Source organism: Narcine bancroftii, chromosome 3 (genome assembly GCF_036971445.1).
Source record: "Narcine bancroftii isolate sNarBan1 chromosome 3, sNarBan1.hap1, whole genome shotgun sequence".
NCBI classification, from domain to species: Eukaryota; Metazoa; Chordata; class Chondrichthyes; order Torpediniformes; family Narcinidae; genus Narcine; species Narcine bancroftii.
The window spans coordinates 369,809,668-369,827,146 of NC_091471.1; the positions used below are offsets into that span (position 1 = coordinate 369,809,668).

The 17,479-nt window shown below is 44.3% G+C and overlaps 1 long non-coding RNA gene across 1 annotated transcript; it reads left to right on the forward strand.

Moving 5' to 3' along the window:
* Window positions 1-926: 926 nt before the first annotated feature.
* Window positions 927-16,917, forward strand: LOC138759599 (uncharacterized). Its single transcript, XR_011354989.1, has 2 exons — window positions 927-1,309; window positions 16,747-16,917. It is a non-coding gene; the product is annotated as an uncharacterized lncRNA (long non-coding RNA).
* Window positions 16,918-17,479: the final 562 nt, after the last annotated feature.

A 17,479-nucleotide genomic window follows, 5' to 3' on the forward strand; every position in this document is an offset into this window, starting at 1 on the left:
TTCTTTAATATATTTTCCTTTTTCTTTCTTTATGGCTCTCCTTAGGAGAGATGGCTGAGGGGGGGGGGGGTTCTTTTCTTTTTTATGTATATAAAAAAAAATCATGTTTATGGTTAATTGTTGTATGTGTCATGCATTATTTGTTTTTTGAACGACTAAGTTTTTTTAAAAAAAGTATTTTTGAAATGGCAGCAATTCATCTTTCATCTGTTCACTGAACTCAAAAAGCAACAGGCGGCAGCGGCTCAATGGCCGCCTTCATTACCTCTAATCCCCCACGCCGCTGGAACCGCTCTGTCTGGGAAGCATGTGCGTCTGTCGTCCCCTGCCTTCTATCCATAACGACGTCCTCAATGGTCTTTGATGCCAAATGTCATGATAACACAGGGAAGTCGAAAGAACCCATGCACTTTGGGGAAGGGTCTCGTTTCTTTGAAAGGAATAGAAGGTACAATCCACTCCATCCACAGCCAAGGACTCAGACCCTGCAAATGACCGCGGCCTCTTCTGCGCTTCCCATTGGCCGGGTGGCGCCAAGCTCGCTTCCCATTGGCCGGGTGGCGCCAAGCTCGCTTCCCATTGGCCGGGTGGCGCCAAGCTCGCTTCCCATTGGCCGGGTGGCGCCAAGCTCGCTTCCCATTGGCCGGGTGGCGCCAAGCTCGCTTCCCATTGGCCGGGTGGCGCCAAGCTCGCTTCCCATTGGCTTGCTGCCTGGTTGATGGTCAGGTGATGCCGCATGGCATGGCCAGGGCAGAGCAGTGGGGGGGGGGGGGGGGGGGGGAGTGTGTCCTCGGGTCCTGTCAGATCTTCGAGTGGAGCTGCCACTCGGCCCTGCAAAACTGGCAGCCCGGCCTTGGAGTGTGATTGTGCGGCTGAGGAGGGAGGGAGGGAGGGAGGGAGCGCGATGGGGATTGGAAGCAGTGAAGATATGGAGGGCGTGGAGTTGGGGGCGTCGCCAGAGCCTGTGGAGGGGCTCTGTTCAGTATCGTCAAGAGGCATCAGCAGGTCCCGCCTGGGACAAGGTGGCTGGGCTGGGCTGGGGAGGGGATTGGTGTCTTGGGAGATCCCTGCAGCACTGGGGGCTCGACTGTACTTCTGAGCTGGTCAAGTTGTTAGATGTTTGCGGGTGGGGCGACGGGGCCCCGGGCGGGTGGGGGGCAAGAGCCAGTGATGCGGAGCCGGACCCGTTCGAGGCGAAGCCCGTGGACGAGCTTCACGGTCATGGACGCGGGGACTTTCCCGGCCCCGAGGAAACTCCCTCCAGACCAGCGACGCCTTCGCCCTGGTTCACGCCGACTCGTTGCAAGCGGTGAGAAGCCTCCGCGACGAGGTGCTGGACGCCTGGGGAGACCGGGACCCCCCCCCCCCCCCCGATGGTGGTGGTCGGCAACAAGGCGGAGCAGGCGGGCGGTCGCCAGGGGTCCAGCGAAGAGACGATGTGGCTGGTGGGGCTGGAGCGGAACAGCTTTTCCGCCAACTCCCGCAGCAGCTCGACCTGCCGAGACGCCCGAGTCCCGCCTTGCGGAGAAGACCCCCCCCGTCCACCAGGTCCCCCCCCCCCGTCCACCCCCCCCCCCCCGTCCACCAGGTCCCCCCCCCCCGTCCACCAGGTCCCCCCCCCCCAAACCAAGAGCTGCCGCCTCTCCTGGACCCTGAGTTGCTCGGCCTGGGGGGAGGGGGGCGACTTGATGGGTGGTGCAGAGGGAAGGGGGTCTCCGACCGACGGTGCGGGTGTGGAAGGTCCAGTTGCGCTGCCAACGTCTCTGGAGCTGCGGTGGCCGAGTCCCCACCTCGCGGACTGGTGGTTTCCCTCCACGTCGTTCGGCCCTTTCACCTCCTCCTTTCATCCAGAGGAACCCAGTGGATGGGGCCGGGGCTGACTTGGACTGGGCTCTTCCTCGGTGCCGGCGTTTCATTGCATCGGCTTGGAGGAGAGGGGGAACCGTCCTCGAAGGCTGGAGCAACACCGACCTCGTGCAGCGCCACGAAGGACAGGGCGAGGCGGAGCCGCAGCGAGGGCCAGTCGGAGGGAACCGAGTCCGGGAGCCCCCACCCGCCGCTGCCCGAGACCAGAGATCAAGTCGGGGACCCAGGTGCTGCATCTGGCCCTGGATCTCCTCTTCCCTTCAGAGGCGAAAGGTCTCCCTGCAGCGCCCTGTTCTCCTCTCCCCGGCCCTTCCCCCAGGGACCTCCAGCTGGTCGCCACCCACACCGGGGCTTGGAGCTGCAGCTCGCAGCGTCCTCCTTTGGCGATGGGATCCCCCCCCCCCCCCCCCCCCTCGGGGCTGATGGAAAGGAGCAGAAAAACTGGCCAGTCTTGGAAGCCCTTTTCAATGAAGAATGAAATCCTCCAGCACCTTTCGCCAGAAAGAGCCCTGGCATCTTCTCCACTTTGGCTCTGCTAAACTGCAACAGGTTGGCAGAGGGGCTGGTGGTTGAGAGCAAGACTCACCTACTGATCATCGGGCAAACGGTCTCGGAGCTCAGCCTCTGCATCACAAGGGCCACTGGAATGAAAGGGGAGGCTGTGCAGCCCTTTTCACAGCACAAAACCTGCTCAAGTGGATTTTCATCTGGTTGGATAAAGCAGCATTTTTCGGTCCTCTGGAAAACACACAGACAGATCTCACAGGATGCAGGACAAGTTCTCCGAGACAGGCAGCGACTGGGCTCAAAACGTCCCGCTTCACAAACCACTCGTACTTCCAAGCCAACAAGCTGGCCGGAATTCACTTGGCCAGTGCGAATGTGAGAGAGTCGGAGACTGCAAGCGCAGGAACAGATTCAAAAGTGAAATAGACCGATTTTAATATCACACCAGCACAGCAACCGTCTACTCTTATTTCGTCTGGTTTCCAAGCGACTCGTAAACCAACTGTTCGGTGACTCTTTCCAGCCTCCTTGGGTTAAAGGCAGCTAGAAATGAACAGATGATTCTTTGCAACCAAAATCCTAATCCATCCGTACTGTACCTAATCTACCAGGAGAAAAGCACCCAACTGTGCATGCATCATAATAACCATGCCTCCAAAGCAGAAATTGATCAACTGACTTCAATTCGAATCCCAAAAACAAATCCCAGTTCCACGATATGGATGCAAATAAATCAACGTTGACAACACCAGTTTCCAACTCCCTGAAATCACAGGGTGCATCTCCTGCTTCCCAGACCACTTGACCGGTCCTGCAGCCAATAAGACACACTCCAGAATCACATGCACATTCGTGGTGGCTTTTTTTTTAATTTGGCTTCAGCTAAAAGTTACTTTGTATGAGAATGTTCCATACTGGCATGGGTTATCATTACATCGGTTCTTAGCTTCTTAAAATGACTTCACAATTCGATCAAGAGTAACTTGAGCAATAGAGCAACAAAAATCATTTCGCTTGCAGACTCACTTTGACGAATCCTTACTTCATTTTGCTGCAGCAACTCGAGGCTGAGCCAAAGAATTTTTCTCCCCAGTCAATGGGCCAAGATGTGAAGAAAAATATTTAAGGCATGAATGTGCTTTCAACATCATTTCCATCTGTTTCTCTGTGGTACGATTGCAATGTAAACATTCAAAGTTACAGATTGCAAAACTAACAAGGTCAATTTCTGTCATTTAAACCTTCAGTATTTAACATTTTTCAGACTTCCGTAATCTAATTCTCAATCTTCACCCACTGGTCACACGCATATCTATTTTTTCAAACTTCCCCTTCAGTGCTCAGGGAGTACTGAACCATGAAATTAAAAACCAAGATGACAATAGGCAGTCCGAGTTTGGCCTCCACTTCCAAGTCACTTGTTTTTGTTCTACACTCGACGTGAGGACATTAGTTGAATACTGACACTCGAGCCCAGAAAATGCACCCCAAACCCCGCTGAAGTTTCTCATTGGTTCTCTGTGGAGGCAAATAGGTTACGTCCGGTATCTCATCTTCAAAATCTTTCCACGCTGTTTTTAATCAAACTTATATTTTCCAGAACACAAACTATGACTCCACGTGTTGGCTTTGGTGTAGCAATTCCACTTCTCCATCATTTTGTCTGTTTGCTAAGCCATTTTCACTTGGTCTAATCGTTCACTAACAAGCCACTGCAAGCCCGTACTTCAGGAATGATGTCAAATAGTCCATGGCAAGTCTTACCTTTCACCTTCTGGCTCCTCTCATCACATACAATGAAATCCCTGTTGTCCTGAATTCATGCATCTGGGCAGCCTCAAGCCACTGGCAAAAAATAATGGTGGAAAATAAATGAGTAAAAAAAAAACCAAAGTTAAAAGTATGTGCCCTCTCCCAGTGTAACACAATCAGGCAGCACCCAATCTCAAGCAATCAGCAAATCTATTTATCTGCCATTTACCATTTCTCATAGGTGTCAGATACTGGGGGCTTTTTTTTACTGTACTTTCAAAAGACATAGTCTGGGAAGACAAACAACATCATTGGAAATCTTGAGCCACTTTGGGGAACCACAGCTGAAACGACCGCCACATTTATCATTGGGCAGAACAATTCCAGGACTTGGATTCCAGTTCCTTTATAGCAGGGGTGGCCAAACTGTGGCTTGTGGGAATATGTTGGTTGAGAGGAATCATATGAGCCACACATGAAGTCAAAGAGCTGCATGTGACTGTGGACTCTCATCTAGGCCCCGGCTGCCTAGCTCCTAACGCCCCAACTGCAGACTCGCCTCGGCCCAGCTGCTTGCCCATCCGGGCTCTTGACGCCCTGACCTATGCTGGTTCTTACTGCGGTCAAAAATAGTGTGTACGATAGTCTTTGGCTTGGCTTCGCGGACGAAGATTTATGGAGGGGGTAAAAAGTCCACGTCAGCTGCAGGCTCGTTTGTGGCTCACAAGTCCGATGCAGCGGTTGCAAGGGAAAATTGGTTGGTTGGGGTTGGGTGTTGGGTTTTTCCTCCTTTGCCTTTTGTCAGTGAGGTGGGCTCTGCGGTCTTCTTCAAAGGAGGTTGCTGCCCGCCAAACTGTGAGGCGCCAAGATGCACGGTTTGAGGCGTTATCAGCCCACTGGCGGTGGTCAATGTGGCAGGCACCAAGAGATTTCTTTAGGCAGTCCTTGTACCTTTTCTTTGGTGCACCTCTGTCACGGTGGCCAGTGGAGAGCTCGCCATATAATACGATCTTGGGAAGGCGATGGTCCTCCATTCTAGAGACGTGACCCATCCAGCGCAGCTGGACCTTCAGCAGCGTGGACTCGACGCTGTCGACCTCTGCCATCTCGAGTACTTCGACGTTAGGGGTGTGAGCGCTCCAATGGATGTTGAGGATGGAGCGGAGACAACGCTGGTGGAAGCGTTCTAGGAGCCGTAGGTGGTGCCGGTAGAGGACCCATGATTCGGAGCCGAACAGGAGTGTGGGTATGTCAACGGCTCTGTATACGCTTATCTTTGTGAGGTTTTTCAGTTGGTTGTTTTTCCAGACTCTTTTGTGTCGTCTTCCAAAGGCGCTATTTGCCTTGGCGAGTCTGTTGTCTATCTCATTGTCGATCCTTGCATCTGATGAAATGGTGCAGCCGAGATAGGTAAACTGGTTGACCGTTTTGAGTTTTGTGTGCCCGATGGAGATGTGGGGGGGCTGGTAGTCATGGTGGGGAGCTGGCTGATGGAGGACCTCAGTTTTCTTCAGGCTGACTTCCAGGCCAAACATTTTGGCAGTTTCCGCAAAGCAGGACGTCAAGCGCTGAAGAGCTGGCTCTGAATGGGCAACTAAAGCGGCATCATCTGCAAAGAGTAGTTCACGGACAAGGTCGGGTCAGATACAGCAATGAGCTCTCTGAACCCTTCTCCATTAACAATGGCGTGAAGCAAGGCTGTGTTCTCGCACCAACCCTCTTTTCAATCTTCTTCAGCATGATGCTGAACCAAGCCATGAAAGACCCCAACAATGAAGACGCTGTTTACATCCGGTACCGCACGGATGGCAGTCTCTTCAATCTGAGGCGCCTGCAAGCTCACACCAAGACAAAAGAGAAACTTGTACGATAGTGGACCCCCAATATTTTACCCTAAAAATAATCCACAAAATTAGACTATCACACGCGTATATATGGTATTTGTACTTTTTGATTCTTGAAACTAATACAAAGCAGCAATTTAAAAACTACATTCATGAGTAATTATTCTGTCCATGTATTTTTTAATATTTATATACAATTTTTGTAACAACGTGCATGTAATATACTTTCATGTCTTGCGGCTCTCAAACATCTGAAGTTTATCATATGCGGCTCTGACGTTGAGCAAGTTTGACCACCTATTTTATAGTCATGTATATAATTCACTGCTGTCGATGCTGTCGAGTCCACGCTGCTGAAGATCCAGCTGCGCTGGATGGGTCACGTCTCCAGAATGGAGGACCATCGCCTTCCCAAGATCGTATTATATGGCGAGCTCTCCACTGGCCACCGTGACAGAGGTGCACCAAAGAAGAGGTACAAGGACTGCCTAAAGAAATCTCTTGGTGCCTGCCACATTGACCACCGCCAGTGGGCTGATAACGCCTCAAACCGTGCATCTTGGCGCCTCACAGTTTGGCGGGCAGCAGCCTCCTTTGAAGAAGACCGCAGAGCCCACCTCACTGACAAAAGGCAAAGGAGGAAAAACCCAACACCCAACCCCAACCAACCAATTTTCCCTTGCAACCGCTGCAATCGTGTCTGCCTGTCCCGCATCGGACTGGTCAGCCACAAACGAGCCTGCAGCTGACGTGGACTTTTTACCCCCTCCATAAATCTTCGTCCGCGAAGCCAAGCCAAAGAAGAAGAAATATAATTCACTAAATTATTCACCCATCGATTCAATGATAGGTCAGAATAGTGCATGTTGCCTTATTTCCACGTGCCTGCTGTCTTTGGCCTTTTTACTGCAGAAATTTCCAAATTCAAAATGCAGAATGAAGAAGTCAAGGTGAATAACAGGGTGTACCCGTGACAGGACAGTAAAAGCACAGGACAGATTGCCAATCAGGTTAACTATTTTGTCCTGAATGGTGTCAAACCTTGATTGTTCCTTCATCTACATGCATGCAGCTAATTAAAGAACATCAATTCATACTCTTAACAGAATAACTGGCCTCTTGACCTGCTTTTGCAGCTACACCGTGTTCGCGGTAGATCAGATTCTCTGGTCGCAAATGAAGGTATTAAATATTCGTGAGGAATATGGACAAGTACTTTCCCTTAAAGCATTGAAAGACTAACAGTTGGGAAAACCAAGAAAAAAATATAGAAGATTTTAACAGAGATAAAAAAAATCTGTAGCTCCTTGGATCTAGTGCAGCACATAGAATTCTGAAGAAACTCAGTAGGTCATGAAGTATCCACGGAAAGCAAAAGGCAGTCAGCATTTCAGGTTGAGCATTTCTTCAGGAGATGCCTGAATAAAAAGGTAGGGGGTGGGGAAAGGGGAAGAACACAGGACAACAAGGTACAAGTGCAGCTTGCTCCGTACACCCATCATGCTCTGTGCCCTTTAGGTCCCCTTTTAAATTTTCTTACCTCATCTTGAAATGCAGGTCCTCTAGTTGTAGATTCCTGTGTCCTGGGGAAAAAGATTGGCAATTTACCTTATCTAAGTCCCTCTATTTTCTGAGCCTCGTCACCTCTCAACCTCCTATGCTCCAGGAAGAAAAGTCCTAGCTTATCCTGTCTCTGCTTAATTCAAGCCAGTTGCATTCTTGTGAATCTTTCCAGTTAATATCATTCCCATAGCTGCACAACACTAACATTTTGCCCTGTTGTAAAAGGTCCTCTGCTCCTGTACAATCATGCCAAGTGCCCCCTTCACCATCTTGTCTACCTATGTCAGCATTTTCATGGAACTATGTATTTGTATCCAGAAATTTCTCTGTTCCACAACCCTCACCAGGGCCCTAGGATTCATTGTGCAAGTTCTGCTCAGGTTTAACTTACTAAAGTGCAACATCTTTCACTTGTCCAAGTTAAATTCCATCTGCCCAATTTCCAAGTTCACGTGGATCCCATGGTAACTTGATCATCTTCTGCATCGTCCGTGACACCACTAAGTTTGGAGCTATTTAATCACGTTGAGGGAATGATTTGGACCATGAAACAATATAACTGACTGCAAGGAAGTGGAGGATGGTAGATTAAGATTTTAAATTAAACACCAATACAATGTTATGCATTTATTCAAGAGAACATAAACAGGACTTTGCAAAGCCATTCAAATAAATCAAAGTTGATCTTTCATTTTAGTACCACGTTCCCATGCTGAATATTATCCACTCCTTTAATATCTTTAATTTTAATTTAATATAAGCAACAGGCCCTTTTGGTCCACGAGCCCATTACACCTAAATGACCTTCAACCTTGGTACATTTTGAAGAGTGGGAGGAAACCAGAGCACCCGGTGGAAACCCACTCAGGCGGAGAGAATGTACAAAGACAACCGTGGGATTTGAACTCCAGTCACTGGCGCTGTAACAGTGTTACACTAACTGGTACGCTAACCATGCGGCCCCTTGATCTAAATAAGATCTAAAAGTCTATTGATAAGTCTTGAATATGGTCATGACCAAGTTTCCACAACTGTCTTGAATGGAAAATCTCAGATTGTCATTTTCAGGTAAGTGACTTTACATTCAGTCCCAAATGGTCACTGATTCTAATATCTGAAATAGGGAAAATTTCAACTCCACCATCTACCATCAGCTCTAGAGGTATTTTGTACATTTCAATGAAGCATCTCATTTTTCTAAATTCCATCGAGTCCCAGTCTGCCTAATCTTATGGGACAAATCCACCACCCCAGGAAAGAATGTAGTGAACTATTAATTCACTCTCTACTGTAAGTATATTCTTCATTAGGCAGCGACGAAAGGCTGATGTAGTCTCACTCATACTACATTCTTGTACTCAATGTCCTTGCAGGAAAAGACTAACATACGACTTGAAAAATGGGTTGGGCCAGAATTATTGACTGCCTATTGTTTTCCGTGGATACTCTGTGACCTGTTGAATTCCTTCTGCATTTTTCTGTATTGTACAACATATTATTTGTTTTCCTAATTTTCCACTCTTCTTTGGCTTGGCTTCGCGGACGAAGATTTATGGAGGGGGTAAATGTCCACGTCAGCTGCAGGCTCGTTTGTGGCTGACAAGTCCGATGCGGGACAGGCCGACACAGTTGCAGCAGTTGCAGGGGAAAATTGGTTGGTTGGGGTTGGGCTTTTCCTCCTTTGCCTTTTGTCAGTGAGGTGGGCTCTGCATTCTTGTTAATTTTCAATGAAAATGATTCCATCTATCTGAAGAACAATTTTCCAATATCTCATCAATTGAAATAGAACTCACTTTTTGTTTTACACTGAAGTGGATATTCTAATTTTTCAATATTATATTTCTTTTTCTTGGCTTGTCACTAATCATGCAAATTCTCTGCATTCTCCTCAGGCCAAGCTGCCATAATGCTTATTAACAATGAATATTGGCTACTCTTTTTCTACAGTTGCAGAATGGAAATAGTGAAAAATGTCCTTGGGAAAATTTATAATAGTATGAAATAATTATATTTTGGATCCATCAGCTTTCAAAGTCAGTTGCATTTTCATGTTGCATGACCCGTGCCTGAACCTAGAGCGGCTCTGATGACACAGGATGGTTGTGTAGCTGGAAAAGAAGAATTTAATTGCAGGATGCATTTATTTGTGAAGTAAGGGATTTATCTCTAGTATTAAACTGATAAATTGGAAATAATTCAAAATTCCACTTGATAGTGTTTTGGAAAATAGCTTGTATACAATATTTGACATGCAGTTCAACAAAACTACCACCCAGTGATAGTTCTAAATGCTTTTAGCCACAATTGTATTTCTTTTATTGTTACCTTGAATAAATTTGAATGACTTAAGAACTAGTTATTCATGGAGCCAAGGATCGTATCTGAAAATAATATTATTGATAAAGTGTTCTCTATGATTCTTTTGTACTTTCCATCAGTGGCTTTTGAAATAATTGTACCAAGGTTTCGACGCACGTGAGCAACTAATTATCATTTATTATTAGGGGTATAGATCGAGTTGATGTGGAGAGTTTTGTTTCCTTTAAGGGGAGATACAAGTGAGAAGACACGAGTTGAGTGCTGTGGGGGAAAAGTTGAGAGGAAACATGAGGGGGGGACTTTACTCAGAGAGTGGTGGGTGTGAAACGAGCTTCCAGATGAAGTCATGGAGGCAGAATTTAAGAAGTTGGAAATGTAGAGAGAAAATGTGTGGCATGGACTAGAAGGACAAAGTTGCCCTGTTTCTATGCTCTAATTGTTTCATGGTGATATGGTTTCAGCATTAAGTCGTTTAATGATGAGCTATTCTATGGAAACAAATACAATATTTGAAGGATGTGGAAAATTACCGAGCAGTCTCAAGTCCAAAATCACCCCCTTAGTTGTGTTAAAATTTCAATACAACAGTTAACAATGTTTCCTCTAATTTTTAGTCGTCAGTGTGTGCTCAAATCTTAGGTTGTGCAAACTTTTTATCTGTGACAAAAGTATGTGCGCCCTGAATGCTTGTGCAAATGTAAACTTGAATTTGTTTCAAGCTATTTTTTGGCACAGCCTCGCTCTCATGGCTAATAAAACTGTACAGGCACGTTTTTATATAATACATGTATGGTTGCATTCTACCAAGTAACGACTTTAGTTAAGATTTTATTCTATACTTTGAACTACATTATTTTAGGTAACTAACCTTTCGTGTGCATATTCATGTCCTTTGTGCACTGGTTGCAAAACGCACAGCTTAGAGGGAATCATGTCAGTGAAGAGCTTTGTAACCTGTTAATAAATTGATTCAATTAGTTGTTTTTCAATGGAATGGTTGTTTAATTGAATGAACATTTTTAAAAAAGTTTAATTTGCTACAGTTATTCCTCCAATAAGCATCTCCCGGTTGGGGTTTACGATCATTTCTTGTTTATGTATTTTGCAGCTTCTACTCCTAATTTTAAAAAAAATAATCACTATGTAATTTCATCCAATTTTGTAAGTAACATTTTTTAAAAATCCCTTGGTAGTCAAGTGACTAAGTCTCGTTAAATTGGATCTCAAAAAGTTCTGCATCTCAATTATTTAACTTTTCAGAAGTTCAGCATTTATTGCTGAATAATCCTGTTAATATATTAATTCCCTAATCCCCTTGATATTGAGGGAAAAGACTTGACTCACTGGAAAAAGAAACTGTTTGTGAACCAGCTCGATTTAAAATGTTCCTTTCAGAATTCAACCATTTGTCATTTTGTCAGTTGTACTTAATACATTGCTACTTTACATTAGCTTATTAGCTTTGTAAGATATTCAGAAATACTATTTTGTTTGTAAAACAATCTGTAGTGTACAGTTTTAATTTTCTTATGTTAACACCAAATTAAATTTCATGAAATTAACATACATTACAGATAAAATGTTTTTAAAAATGTTCAAAACCATCGAGAACAATTTGCACATTTATTCTTAATAATTTGCCTATTATGTGGCATTAACACCTCATGAGGCATTAAATGTATTAAATTGGAGAGTACATCATTTAAGGCAGAAACAGTAGTCTTTCAAAATTTAAAATAAAAATTGAAAGTCATACCCAACTGGCTTTCTTCCATAATTTATCTGTAATTATTTTCTATTGACATTCATCTTTAACTTGCTAAACAGATTTATTTTAGTTCAAATGGTGATGAATTATGGGCAAACTCTCTTGTGCACTATTCTCTGGGTTAAAAATGCCTTTGATATTTGTATAATACAAGCACCGACTTCACAAGATAAAGGAATAGAAATAGGCCATTTGGCCCATTGAGTCTGCTCTGCCACTCTACCATGAGCTACACCATTTTCCAGTCTTTTCCCCATATCCCTGACTAATTAGATATCTATCAATCTCCTCCTTAAACTCCCCCAGTGATCAGGCCCCACAGCTGTACATGGCTTCCACAAATCCACAACCCACTGGCAAAAGATATTTCTCCTCGGCTGTGTTTTAAATGGGTACGACTGTACCCTCTTGTCCTGGACTCACCCACCAAGGGAAACATCTTACTCACAGCTACTCAGTCCAATCCTTTCAGCATTTGAAATGTTTTTATGAGATCCTCTCATTCTTCTACATGCCAATGAATCCAGTCCAAGAGCAGATAAATGCCTCCTAATATGTTAGCCCCTGCATTCCAGGAATCATCCTCGTAAATTTTCTCTGAACTCTCTCCAACATCAGTACATCCCTCCTAAGATAAGGGACCTAAAAACTGCAAACAGTACTCCAAATGCCCCATCAACATTCTTTACTCTTATATACTATTCCTGGTGAAAAGAATGCCAGTTGGCATTCGCCAACTCTTCTTCCGTTATATAGACAACTACATCGGGCCTGCCTCATTAACCTGTCAACTTCATCCACGTCCAACTTCCATCCTGATCTCAAACTCACCTGGTCCATCTCCGATAACACTCTCCCCTTCCTGGATCTCTCTGTCTCCATCTTGGGAGACCAGCTTTCCACCGACATATGCTATAAACCCTCCAACTCCCACAACTACCTTGACTACACTTCCTCACACCCTGCCCCCTGCAAGGATTCCATCCCCTTCTCTCAATTTCTCAGTCTCACCTGCTCCCAAGATGAGGTCTTCCAGTCCAGAGTTTCTGAAATGTCTGCCACAAACGTGGCTTCCCCTCTACTACTATCAACTCAGCCCTCACCCACATCTCCTCCATTTCCCGCTCATCTGCCCTGGCCCCAGACACAGAATCCCCCTCATCCTCACCTACCACCACACCAGCCTCTGCATCCAACACATTATCCACTAGAATTTCCAGTACTTACTATAGGATTCCACCCCCAGATACATTTTTCCATCTCCTCCTCTCTCAGCCCTCTGCAGGGACCATTTCCTCTGTGATTCCCTCATGCACTCATCCCTCCCGGCCTATCGCCCACCTCCTCCCCCGAGCACCTTCCCCTGTGCCCACGAGGTGCAACATTTACGCCTAAACCACCTCCCTCACCACAGACTGGGGGCCCAAACAGGCCTTTCATGTGAAGCAACACTTCACCTGTACATCCAGAGGACTTATTTACTGCATCCAATGCTCCCTTTGTGGGATTCTTTCATTGGAGAGACCATTCACAGACTGGGAGATTGCTTCCTCACAACCACAGTGACCTCCCAGTGGCCAACCATTTTATTTCCGGGTCACACTACCACACTCATTTGTCTGTCCATGTCCTTATGTCCCACCCTGACCTCCTGCAGATTGGAAGAACACCCCCCTATTTTATGTCTCCAGCCATATAGCATGAACATTGACATTACTGCTTTCGACTAAACATGCTCGCTTTTCTTTCCTCTTCCCCCTTTTCCTGAACTTCCAGCTTTTTCACCCACACAGCCCTACCATTCCCCCCTCACTGATGCCATCCCCCCCCCCCCCCCTTTTCTCCACCTATCATCTCCTGTCTTTGCCACTTCCCCTTCTTACTCTTTTGTCTAGATGCTTGGCAGCATTTTCTCATACTTTGATGAAGGGCTCAACCCTGAAACAATGGTTATGTGTCTTTGCCTTTGGTACACACTGGCCTGCTGAGCTTCTCCAGCATTTTGTGTTTTTAGTTTAACCACGGTATCTGCAGAATTTTGTGATTTACTTCCAAAATAGTATTCACTTTCCTTACTACTGATCCAGCCTGGTGGTTAACCTTTAGGGTATCCTGCTCAAGGACCCCCAAGTCCCTTTGCACTTCCAAATTTTGAATTTTCTGCCCATCTAAATAATAATCTGCTCCGTTTATTTTTTCTTCCAAAATGTACAACTGTATATTTCTCAACCTGCTGTTTCTCTGCCCCCTTACTTAAACTCTCCAAGTCTCTCTGTAACCTTTTGGTTTCTTCCTGTGCCTCCACCTAACTTGGTGTCATCTGCAAACTTGACCACAAAACCATCCAATCCATAATCTAAATCATCGACGTACATTGCAAAAAGAAGCGGCCCCAACACCGACCCCTGCAGAACACCACTAGTAACCAGCAACCAACCAGAACAGGATTCCTTTATTCTCACGCTTTCCTTTCTGCCAATCTAATATCTAATCCAACCAATCTAATATCTTGCCAGTAATTCCATGGGCTCTCATCTTATTAAAGCAGCCTCTTATGCGGTACCTTATCAAAGGTCTTTTGAAAATCTAAATACACAATGTCCACAGCCTCTCCCTTGTCCATCTTACTTGAGATTATTGCAAAAAATTCCAATTGGTTGGTCAGGCTGGATCTTCCCTTCATGAAACCATACTGGCTTTGACCCATCATGCACCTCGAGTTGTTTCATAACCTCATTCTTGAGAATCGACTCCAATAACTTTCAACGACTGACATCAGACTAATAGACCTGTAATTTTCTTTTTTCTGGCTCCCTCCTTTCTTAAGCAGCAGAACCCTATGTGTGATCTACCAGTCCTCTAGAACCATGCCAGAGTCTCTTGATTTCTGGAAAATCATTTCCAATGCCTACACAATCGCTGAAGCCATCTCTTTCAAAACCCATGGTTACATATCATCTGGTCTGGGAGTCTATCCACAGTCCATTTAGCTTCACTAGCACCATCTCTTCAGTAATCTTGACTGTACCTAGTTCTATTCCCTGAGACCTGACTATCAGGTATATTGCTAGTGTCTTCCACAGTGAACCCTGATGAAAAATACACATTTAGTTCTTGTCATCTCCGTTACCCACCGATTTCTCCAGCATAATTTTCAGTCCTATAATCTACCCATGTCTCTTTTACTCTTCATATATTAAAAACTCAGTATCATTGCCAACTTCCATTCATAATTCATCTTTTCTTTCCTAATGACTTTCTTAGTTTCTTTCTGTGACGTTTTTAAAAAGTTTTCCAGTCCACTTTCCCCCCTAATTTTTGCTTCCTTGTATGCCCTCCCTTTTGCCTTCACTTTAGCCCTAACCTCTTTTGTTAGCCACATTTGTGGCATTTTTCCCATTCTTAATTTTATTTTCTCTTGGAATAATCTATCCTGCACTTTCCTTATTTCTTATAGAAATATTATCCAATTCTGCTTTGCCGTCCCTCCATTTAGCTTACTTTTCTAGTCAACTTGGGCCAGTTCCTCTTTCATCCCACTGTAATTTCCTTTGTTCCACTGAAATTTGACACACCTGATATCAGCTTTTCCTTTTCAAATTTGAAACTAAACTCAATCATATGATCACTACGTCCTAAGGGGTCCATTACCTTTAGTTCCCCCATCACCTCCGGTTTATGATACATAACCCAACCCAAAACAGCCAATCCCCTGGTGGGTTTATTGACAAGCAGCTCCTAAAAAGCCATCCTGTAGGCATTTGACAAACTTTCTCTCCAGAGGTACAGCACCTTCCTGACTTTCCCAATCCCCTATAATTATTTTGACATTTTCCTTTTGATGCGCTTTTTCTATGGTGTAACTTGTAGTTCACTTTCCTGCTGCTGTTTTGGGGCCTGTATATAACTGCTATTAGGGTCCTTTCACCCTTGTCATTTCTTAACTCAACCCACAAGGATTCTACCCTTTCTGATCCAATGTCCCTTCTTTCTCGTGATTTATATCATTGTTTACCATCAGGGCCATGCATTGCATTTATTATTCATACACACAAACAATCCCCTCACAAAAATACATCTTTACACAAAGCTGATGAAATATGTATTTCCTCAAATTTTCAAATATTTACCATACCTTACATGGAAGTGCTTTTCAATGCTTTGATATTTCAAGATTAAAATGTTATATATGTTGAGAAAACAAATGTTAACAGGTTATATCAACTAACCCGAGTGCATTTCTTTTAGTTAAATTTGAGGAATATTATTTTGAACACCGCAGCCAAGGCGCACACCAGAACATTAAGATGGGAGATGTATTTTACTAACTTCCCAAAACACCCAATTGGATGATCCCAAATATTTGCATCCAGAACTAATATAAACAGGCACTACACCATATCAATTCTAATAGTTTCTCCTACCTGAGTAATTCCTATTGATCCCTCCCCTTTGTTGTCGTTCTTGGCCTTTCTGCAGCTATACTACATCTGAAACTTATGTAAAAGTTATAATTTAGTGTCGCCAAAATTACAATAACTACATCATTTACTGTTTACTATTCCTCCTGCCCAAAACAAATCTGATACACTCCTGCCATCCTCTACTCCAACACATCTGCACACCGAGTGAAAAATTAAAGTTCATGATTCAGTCCAAAGAAGACAACAAAACAGTAAAATCATCTATGCATTATGAATGTTAATTTCATCAAGAATCAACCCAGTTTTGAGTGACCACGTTGGTCACCCATTTCATGTGGTATATTTTAATCATTTGAATGTAGTTTTATACGCCACAATCCTCCTTCAACTCGAGCAGTTTCATCCCCCTCCCCCCCACAAAAATCCTTGCTTTCATTAAAGTGTACATTAGTGTTTTCATTTGACATGGTTCTTATTTAAAAATATACTAAATGCAGTTTCTGTATACATATGGTTCAGTATTTTATATTCTTTTCCATTAAAAAAAATCTCATCCAAAATTAAAAACTTCATCTTTGCAGACATTTGATGTAATTGGTGACTCACCTGTGGAACTTACTGCAAAGCTAATGTATGCTCGCGGATGGTTAAGCACCATTTTCAAATTCTCAGTTTTGTTTTGAACTCTCTTCTTGTTCTTTAGAATACAAGAAACAGGGAAAGGAGGAGACCACTTGCACTTTTAAGATCACAGCTAATCTAGACCTCAGCACCACTCTCCTTCTAGGACTCCATCTCAAATGTATTGATTTTCGAGAACAAAGGAAGTATCTGCCAGAGACCAAAATAAACTAAAGAATACAAATGGTTGAGAGATGATGTCAAAATCTTGTTTATTTTAGCAAAACGCCCTGAAAGTAGAGTTGGAGTTGAATAAAAATAACAATATTACCGTCATAGAAACACGAGATGCAAAATGCGGAAGTTGTTGGAAAAAAAAATGTGGAAATACTCAGCAGGTGATACGCCTCCACTAAGGCCTCCCAATGTCATTATGACTCTTTCACACCCTCCCCCCCCCCCCCCCCCAAAATCACTACCATTACCGTCAGTTGACAAGGCCCTTAGGATCTACAATTCACTCCATTTTAAATTGTTAATTTTTTTTTGATCAAGGTTTTTGGAAACATACCCAAATACATATTGAAATGGTTCATTGCAAAACTGTTTTGAAATAGGCTGATGAAGCAATCTTAAAAAGGACACTTTTATCCCATTCCACTCTTTCCTTAAATCTTTTGTTTTCACACCACTCTCATTCCTTCTACCAGTGAACTGCAGTTATCTACCTTTGCTTGACGGTTCCCGTCAAACTGTAACACATGCCACTGACAACAAGGACAGGATCTGGAAATGTATCATTCCGGAATCCAAAT